This window comes from Coenobita brevimanus, chromosome 55, assembly GCF_032717465.1.
Source record: "Coenobita brevimanus isolate Jiangsu-jjx chromosome 55, ASM3271746v2, whole genome shotgun sequence".
NCBI lineage: Eukaryota > Metazoa > Arthropoda > Malacostraca > Decapoda > Coenobitidae > Coenobita > Coenobita brevimanus.
Window position 1 is genome coordinate 58,759,675 of NC_137008.1, and position 10,000 is coordinate 58,769,674.

Sequence of the window (10,000 nt, forward strand, 5' to 3'; positions counted from 1 at the left end):
TTCATGTAATAAAGCAGAGAAGAGGAAGGGGAAATAAGAGAACTAGAGAAAGGATATAAACTGGGAGGATATGAAAGAACAAGGCAGAGATGACGAAGAGGGAGTAAAGGAAAGAGAAAGAAAACTGGGGGAAGGGGAACATGAGAGAATTGAAAGGAGGAAGAGAGTGGAGAGGAGAGGAGAGGAGAAGCGAGGGGAGGAGAGAACAAGGGAGAAAAGATACTGAAGGAGAAGAGAGTAGATGAAGATGGAAGAGAGGAAAGAAGATGAGGGCCATGGAAGAGGGAAAGAGATACAGAGAGAGCAAAAGGAGATGGAGAGGAGATGATATGGAAAGAGAGAGAGAGAGAGAGAGAGAGAGAGAGAGAGAGAGAGAGAGAGAGAGAGAGAGATAACATGGCTCTGTAAAATATCAAAAATTTTGTATGAAACAAAAGTAAAACATATAGCAATTACACTCATGCAAAGACAAACTATGATTCAGAGAGAGTTTGGTAAATTGTATCAGGGCAAATGGATATTAAAACTGGAAAATGCAATGCCCTAGATATTGGTAGAAACGATGAAAAGGTTGGCTACACTATGAATTATATTAAACCTGAGAGGGTGAACCAGGAAAAGTTAGGAATAATACAGCAAATATGTTAAACCAAGCAATGCCCTCCAGCCCGAATCCGTTTTATTCTATTCTGGGTAACGCTACTCTCTCTCTCTCTCTCTCTCTCTCTCTCTCTCTCTCTCTCTCTCTCAGTTCAAAACATCCATTAACCAGGAACCACTTCAGCACGTGGACATTTTAATTTTTTTTTCTGACAAACGATTTAATTGAACTATGGCGAAATCCTTGAATCCGGTGACGTATTTCTTCCATTTTATTTTTGCTTCTTTCAAACAATGTAATTCAACTTTGGACATGCCTCTCATACTGAAAGGGTTAATGAAGGCTATATTTACCGCCCTCAGTAAGAAAAAAAAATCCCTTCAGCTGAATAAAAACCTCTGAAGATAACATGAATATAAAAAAAGTCAGTGGAGTGAAGGGATTAATAGCAGTAAAAAGTTAAAAAAAGAAAAAAAACTACCGGATTCACAGGCAAAGTATTCGAATTCATAATGAGAAAGTGTCATCCTCACCTTATGTATAGTAATTCTCTCTTACGCCCACACTCCGAGTATTATGTTCATTTCTGGTCACCATTTTACAAGAAAGACATGGAGACTAAAAACTGTAAAACTGAGAGTGACAAAAATGAAACCTAGACTGAAGAACAAACCGTGCGAGGAACGTATATGGGAAGCGCAGACTAGGAAGGCATCTAATCCTAGCAAAACAAATATTCAAAGATGATAATATGGCTGGCGATACATGCTACTCAAAAGACAGCTCCCATTACACTAGAGGTAGCAGCTATAAGTCATCTGCATCCATTACCAGTCAAATGTAGAGAAGCATAACATTTCCAGCAGAGTTATAGACACATGGAACAAACCACCTCGTAATTTGGTAGACTGTGATAAGAATATTAACCTGAAAAACTCACTTGGACACGTACGGTATTCAATAACCACCTCAGTTATAGATGTCCACTGCTGCACATTGACGTATCTGACATCATTATTAACCTCCTATTCAGATTACAGATGATACAGACACAGTGGAACATCCTTGTGCACTCAACTATCACCGTCCCCTTACACACTGATACAAAATGTTAGGATAAATTTTTCCATTCATCGTTTTTTCTTTTCTGTTCATGACGATAAAGAGAAGGGAGGGGAAAGGACAAATGGGGATGGGCTTTCCCTTGGATGAACAAAATCACCTGGCTCTACCTTAATTAATGTAAGGAAGAGAGGCCAGGGGAACGAGAGGGTTGATCAGGATTCATTTAACCCACTGAGTACTAAGTCTTCCCTCAGATGAATAAAATAATAATAATAATAATAATAATAACCAGAGACAGATATAGAAATGGACAGACAGACGGACAGACTGACAGAGAAAAGACAAAGTGACAGACAGACTGACAGAAAGACAGACAGACAGAGTGACACACAAAGGTACATAAATAGCTAGGTTAGATGCAAGCACATACAGACATATAGAGAGAAGGATATATAAACGGAAAGGTTGACAAACTGACAGAAAGGTAGACAGAAAATCGACTGATAGACGGACAGACAGATACAATGATAGATAGATAGATATGACTTCGATAGATTCATTTAAACCTGAATATATTAGGCTGGGTGTTAGGCTAAAGTTTAATTACCTCGGTCAGAGAGAGAGAGAGAGAGAGAGAGAAAGAGAGAGAGAGAGAGAGAGGCATATAAGCACACTTAAAACTAGTCATCCGTTACTATTAAATAACGAACACACACACACACACACACACACACAGCAACACCAGCAAAAAGGCAAACACAGGTCAGCAAAAAAAAAAAAACACCGTGTGAAAGTAAAGCGTCTCAGGATCTTGTGTCCCCCACCCCCCACCCCCGCTACTACATCTCTCTCTCTCTCCCGCTTATCGTCGTCATTGTCATCGTCATTTTCCTCACTCGTCTGCAGTCAACATTCTCGCTTGTCATCTTCGTCATTTTCGTCATCGTCATTATTTTTCGTTAGTCACCTTCTTTTTTTTTTTGTCAGCATTTTTACTCAGTGTTATTATTATCATTTTTGTTACTCGTCGTCATTCTTTATAATTTTAGTCGCTGCTGTCATCATTACTTTCATCATCGTCATGAATATCGCTTTCGTCATCGCATTTGCCAAGACCATCATCATCATCATCAATATCATCATCATCATCATCACCGTCTTCATGAACATCTCCTCCTCTTGTCTGTTTATTTGGCTTGTGTGCAGTCCTTGAGAGAGAGAGAGAGAGAGAGAGAGAGAGAGAGAGAGAGAGATTGGAGTGTGATTGAAAGTTACTGCAATGGGAGTGAGAGTGGTTGCTGGTGCTAACGCCTGTGAGAGAGACGATTTAGTGAAAGTGAGAGAATGTGAGAGAGAATTATGGAATGAGAGAGGGCCGGTGAGTAAGTGAGTGAACGCAAATTGAATGGTGGAGAGTAGTAAGTGACGGGAAATGAGAATGCGTTGATAGTAAATGGAACGGTGAGAATGTACGAGTTTCCCCTTTCTGAATTTTCTCCATTTTCTGTTCCACTTGCACCACTCACTATCCAATTTCTTTTTTGCACTCCCTCTTTGTTCTACTTTTACCTGCGGCGATGGGCAGCAGGTTAGTAAGTGGCCAGCGTTCTTCTTCTTCTGGCGGATTTCTTAAAAGGAGGCCTCTGGAGACATAAACGTGGTGCCGTACGTGGTAATTTGACATGGAGAATCTAGGGACAACTTTACCGTACTCACATCACCCATTCTAGTCTCACTCCTCATTTCCTCATTAACAGGACTCTCACAACCTCATCCCCGCCAACCCACACTCTCGCTTCAACCTCCTCCCCCACCAAAACTCCACTTCTCCATCAGAGCTCCACGTCCCTCTTGAAAAAACACTATCATCTCCACCTTCTTCATCATTGTTCCTGTTTCATCTCCACTCTCTTACCCACCAAAATTCCACTTTCATCTCCACCTTCTTCTCTACCATATCTCCACTTTTATTTCCACCTTTTCCACGAGTATTCCACTTTCCTCTCCATATTCTTTCCAACCAAAATTCCTCTTCCATATCCACCTTCCCCACTAAAACTCCACTTAAACTTCCCCACCAAAACTGCACTTCTTTCTCATCAAATTTCCACTTTCATCTTCATCTTTTTCTCCACATCAAATCCCCATTCTCTTTTCCGCCACCTTTCTTCTTGTCTGTATTTCCCCTCGCCGGCCCACCACCTTCTCTCCCCCATTCTAAACCTCACCCTCTCCCACTCCCATTTCCATCCCTATTTCCAGCTTATCCGTAGTCACTTCCTTCTCGAGTTTCACTTCTCATTCTTTATTTTTAACATATCCATTCCCTCTCACTCTTCCATCCCAAATAAATCTTCAGCATGCATACATATATCCATTTCTCACCCTGACTTCTCTCCTTCACTTGTATACCTTCTATATATCGATACTCGCCCCCTAGTTTTATTCTTAATATCTCTGTCCTTTGTTTATTCTTTTCCCTCTGACATCTTCATCCCTAGTGCTTCATTTTAATATATCCATTCCATCTCTTACTTTCATTTTCTGTCTTGAAAATATCCACTTCCCTCCCTCATTTTTTTTTTTTTTCATTTTCAGCTCAATACTCTCTCTCTCTCTCTCTTTATACGTCCGACTCTGGATATGGGCTTAATAATCAGTGCCTACGTATCACAAAACCTATGTCACCACTTTGGCGCTAACACTCATCGTCCCTACCGGAAACATGCAAGGGCTATCTCTTACAGCACTCGTGTATTGATATTAGCGAGGGTGTTTTTACAACACGTAGTACAGTAAAGCCTGTTTTAACGTAATTCAAATCCCTACCCCAACTGGGAATCGAACTCGCGCCCATTAAGACAGCAGACCACCTCTCTAATGACTCGTCCACCGGCTCCCTCATTTATTTTTGTTCTCTGTTTTCAATATATTCTTTCCCCTCCCCTCTCTCACACACTTTTCTAGACTCGCAATTTATCTGTTCTCGCCTCATGTCTTCTGTATATCGTATCTATTTCTGTGTCTCCCTTTTATTCCTTAATTTTGTGCCTTAAATACAATAAATCTCTCTTTCACTTCCCTTTCTTAATGCTCAGTCAAAAACAAGTTCTATTCATAGCCTTTCCTCATTTTCATTTCCAGTTCTCCATCTTCTGTATATTCATTTCCATCCACTATATTCATATTCGTTTCCTCCATCACTATCATCCCTAGTTCCCATCTCAACCCCCCCAATCTAATTCTTGGTTCTCTAACTCAGACATATTCCTTTCCCTAACCCATTCTCATTTCCACAGCTGATTCCTGTCTCTTATCACTCTAATTTCTATGTTCTCCAACCACTCCCAACTCCCTCTTGCTATCCCCACCTCATCTGCACCTTCCTCCTCATCCACTCCAGTCCCCCCTCCTTCATTATTATCCTATCTCTCATCCTGTCTCCACCTTCCCCACCCCTATCTCCACTTCTTCCCTATCCACTCCTATCCCTCCACACGCTATCCCAACCCCATCGCCACTCTCGCGTTTCCTCACACCCATTCCCCTCCTGTCCCCTCATCTTCACTCCTTTGTCCACTCTCTCCACCTCCACTTTCCCCATCTCCACTCCATTCTCCACTTTCCCCATCTCCACTCCCTTCTCCACTTTCTCCACCTCCAATCCATTCTCTACTTTCATCACTTCCACTCCATTCTCTTCTTTCTCCATTCCACTCCATTCTCCACTTTCCCCATTCCATTTCATTCTCCACTTTCCCCATCTCCACTCCATTCTCCACTTTCTTCACCTCCACTCCATTCTCTACTTTCTCCACTTCCACTCCATTCTCCACTTTCTCCATTCCACTCCATTCTACACTTTCCGTATCCCCTCCCATCCCCTCCTCCTATCCCCCTCCCCCCCTCTCCCCCAGTTATCAGGGTCATCCCACACAGCAGAGAGTTTTTATGTCGTCCTGGGTTCTCTGACCAGGAAATTAAGCCCGTTTCCGAGCGCAACCTTAACGCCAGTGAGAGAGATAGGTCAGGGAGGGAGTGAGGGAGAAAGGGAGGGGAGGAGAGGGGAGAGGAGAGGGAGAACAGGCGAGGGGTGAAAGGAGGGAGGGTAGAAGGATAAGAGAGCATTGAAGAGGTAAGAAGAGAGCACTAGGGGAGGGAGGGGAATAGGGTGGGGGAAGAGAAGGGGAAGGGAGGAGTTCGGGGGTGAGATATTGGGAAAGGACGATTAAGGACGAATAGAGGGGTGTAGGAGAGGGAACTGAAGGCGGGAGGGGTGGGGAAGGGACGAGAGGGGGACTATGAGAAGGGAGGAGAGGGAGTTTTGAAGAGGAGAGGGATTGGGGGGAAAAGAAAAAGGAGAAGTGGGGACGATGGAAGGGAACGGAGGGAAAGGAAGCGGGAAAGGGAGACGAAGGAGTATAGTGGAGGGAAGAAGGGGGGCGTTAGGGGAGCGGATGGGGAAGAGAGAAGAGGAAGAAAGCGAAATGGAGTTTGGCGAGAACAGAGAGGAGAGGAAAGGATAGGAGAGGACAGGAGAGGACCTTATGCAATGAAACGACACTCTGAACACCCAGACAAAAAAATAAATAAAAACCTCTATCCGCACATTCGGAGCGTTAAACAGAAAGAGACGACGAATGAAGACTCTGAAAGTTACCCGATGCCATTAAAGAAAAAAATCAGGGGTAAATCATTAATAAATCCCATTAGGGCGAATACCATACATTTTAAGGAAATTGCTTAGAGATGCGGCCAGACATTCCAACCAAGCCGAGAGTGGTGGCTGTAGTAGAGGTAGTCGTAGAAGCAGTAGTAGTAGTAGTAGTAGTAGTAGTTGTAGTAGTAGTAGTGGTGGTAGTATTAATATTGGTGGGGTATCAATATAAGTATTAGTGTTAGTTTTACTATTATTATTATTATTATTATTATTATTATTATTATTATTATTATCATTAGTAGTAGTAGTAATACTAGTAGCTACAGGTTCATTTGAAACGTGAACCCGGTGGACTGCAGGCTTAAGTTGATATTTTTCTGCAGTTCACCACCGTCTTTTGAGGGGATATGGAAGTAGCTGAGGGGCGTTTATAAAACCAGATATTTCAGTGGCCTCAAGAAAGATCGCTCGTGATGGAAGGGTTATAGGTCAGAGGTCAGAGGCAGAGGGATAACAACACACTTAGAGCACCGGAGAACTCAAGCATTAGGGAACTGCACAGAAACGAAGCAGTGGAACCTAAAGTCGTCACCACCACCACCACCACAGAAAACGAAGATGTGGAGCCTCAAGTCGTCAACACCACCACCACCACCACCACAACCACACCACATCCACCAACACCACAACAACAACAACATAAAACGGTTGAGTGTGTGGACAGACGGCTGTTTTGATTCCTGCATCCTTTACTTGCTTTTACCTACTTTCCATTTTATTTCGGTCTAGTCATATAAGTTTATTATGCTCAATGGCAACCTGTTGTTCATTCATTTTAACTAGCTGAGATTTTTCATCCTTTTCCAGAATATATTCCGTAGCTCTGTGGCAGAAAAACACAATACCACGGCTCCATCAATTCATGCATTCTTCGTGACTAGCACCACATTCTTGCGCTAATTTGTTGCTATAGCTCAGCACTCAAGATGAAGAGATGGCAATTTTTGGCCTAGTTAAAGTGAACAGGGTACAGGGGAGGAGAAATGTTAAAATGCATCACAACTACCCTCTATGACCCAGAATGTAACACTTAACACTATTTTATTTCAACTTATCATAGACACGTATTACGATTTACAGAAACTCAACGAAGCCAAAACACTGATGAACCTCAGATAATTTGGGGTGTCCTTAATTCAACTGATCACTGGGGAAAAAAAAAAATGCTGATGATTCCATGAATTTTGGGAAACTTTAATTTATGACAGTTTTGTGTGTATCTCTAGGCAATGGAACCCTTTGTCAAAATTACAGTATATATGCACCATAAGTACGGTGAGCTTATCTCCTTGAAGTAATAAAGGACTCGTTTATCATCATCATCATCATCATCATCATTAGCAGCAGCAGCAGCAGCCTTTCTTAATTATCCAAGGTCATACGGTCTGGGAGCACAATTCTGTGACTTCCCTGGGAAAATTAACATGAGAAATGAAGTTTCATGTATAGTTCACCCCTTGTGTTTTACAGGAGGTATGCGACTGCTGGCAATACAAATGGTGTGGCCGCATCCCTGTGTCAGCTGCCCCTCCCACCCCTGGCCCCACACGGTATCCAGGCTACCACGCTGTGTGCGCAGTATTCCCCCTTCTCTATCCTCGAGGATACGAGGGTAAAATCCTCTGGGATATCCGGGTTATCTCAGCTTATCCTTTAAGAAAAATCATCCCTATTTCTAAAGTCAGGCATCAGTATGGTATATACATACCGGTACATGTATGCATACACACATCTATGCATATATAAATACAGAACTATACTGTGTATATATATATATATATATATATATATATAGATAGATAGATAGATAGATAGATAGATAGATAGACAGATAGATATAGAGATATAGATAGACAGATATAGATATAGATATATAGGCAGACAGATAGATAGATAGGCAGGTGATCACCGGAACATAGAGAAAGACGGCTTGGAATGGAGAGAGGGAGGTGTGATGAGCTGAAAAGAATGGCGTGAAAGTATTTTTGCGGGGGCACCATGCATCACCTCAGGGATTGGTCGTTTTACAGTACACAGACAGGTAGACTTGATCCGGCCTCTGTTTATGCAGTTCAGACCATATGTGTACCATGATAAATGTTAAAACAGTTGAGAATATGAAGGAGGGCGGCTTGGATTGGCTGAGGCAAGCTGTGAGAGTGTGGGAATCACAGGCGTGTTCGTCCTTGCCACCCTGGACGAGCCCCGGAACTGCAGGTATGGAGGTAGGTGGATGCACAAACACACAAACTTGCCTTATGTTTATTTACGCTACCCACGCCATATATGTGACGTGATAAGGTAGAAGTGTGTTTATGGCCGCCATTTTACGGGTGCTAACACTTCCATAAGAGCTTAACTGGGGCCATAAACGGGATATTTGTCAGGTTATCTTTACGACGACTACCCCGCACCATTAACAGGTTCACCGCCTCTTCTTATCCACTGTTACCATGTTACCACTGCCACCCTTTCTTCACCGCCTCTTCTTCTTATCCAGCTTTTATCATCTCCGTTACCACTGCTATCCTTTTATCTGACTGCAGTAAATTCGTAGGGAAGTAATCAGAAAAAGATATGAAAGTAATCACAATAAATCGTATGGAAGTAGAATAAAATAATCTACAAGTAATTACCTAAGGAAATAATTACAATAAAATGATGTGCAATTACAATAAAATAATCTGGAAATAATCAGAATAATTTCATTAGGAAGTAATTACAACACAATCGCCCGCAAGAATAAAATCGAAAATAAAAAAGAGATCAGATTAAGAAAACGTTTAAATACCCTTTCAGTGGTAAAAACAGAAAAAAAAAAAAAAAACTTTCGGGCATTTGACGGTGACTATCTTCGAACAATTACCTTCAGCAGAGGGCAATTACCGGTAGCTAAAGGCTTAAGTGCAAGGATTATTACGGCCATGGTTTCAGTCGCTTCGGAGATTTCATTACGTCTTTTCCTCTGCGATTCATTTTGCCTATTAGGTCTTTTCATCCTCTTGTAGGTGAAGCAAACGATGTCTAAGGAAATATTAAAGCAGGAAGAGACATCAAGGTGTAATTCGCATGATAAGTCGCCAAAAAGAAAGTGTTACGGTGCCTCCTAGGTCAGCATAAATATAGTCCTTAATCACATCCAGTACTTAACATCACTGCAGTCATCCATATCCACCTGCCACCCTCCACCAGCCACCACAGTCCGGTATCACCACATTTATCACCACCACCATCACCACCATTTACTCCATCCCCACAACCACCATCACCTGCACCACAACCACTTCAGCTATCTTTATCGCCACGTTACCCCTACCACCACAACTGCCACCGCTGCCGTCACCTCATCCACACCGCCACACCACTTTAACCACACTTACACTGTACCTCTCTCCTCCACCTCACTCCACCCCCACCCTCCGCCCTTCCTTCCCCCGCCCTGCACCCGCCACCCCTCCTCTCCACCGTAATCTTCCCCCACCTCCTCCACCCCACTCCCTCGCCATCCCTCCACCCGCTCCACCCACTCCACTCAGGGCCGGCCAAGTCCACACCAGCTTTTCGGATATGCAAATTTACCCGGTATCTGAGTTCTGGCTAACCGCTGATGGAGG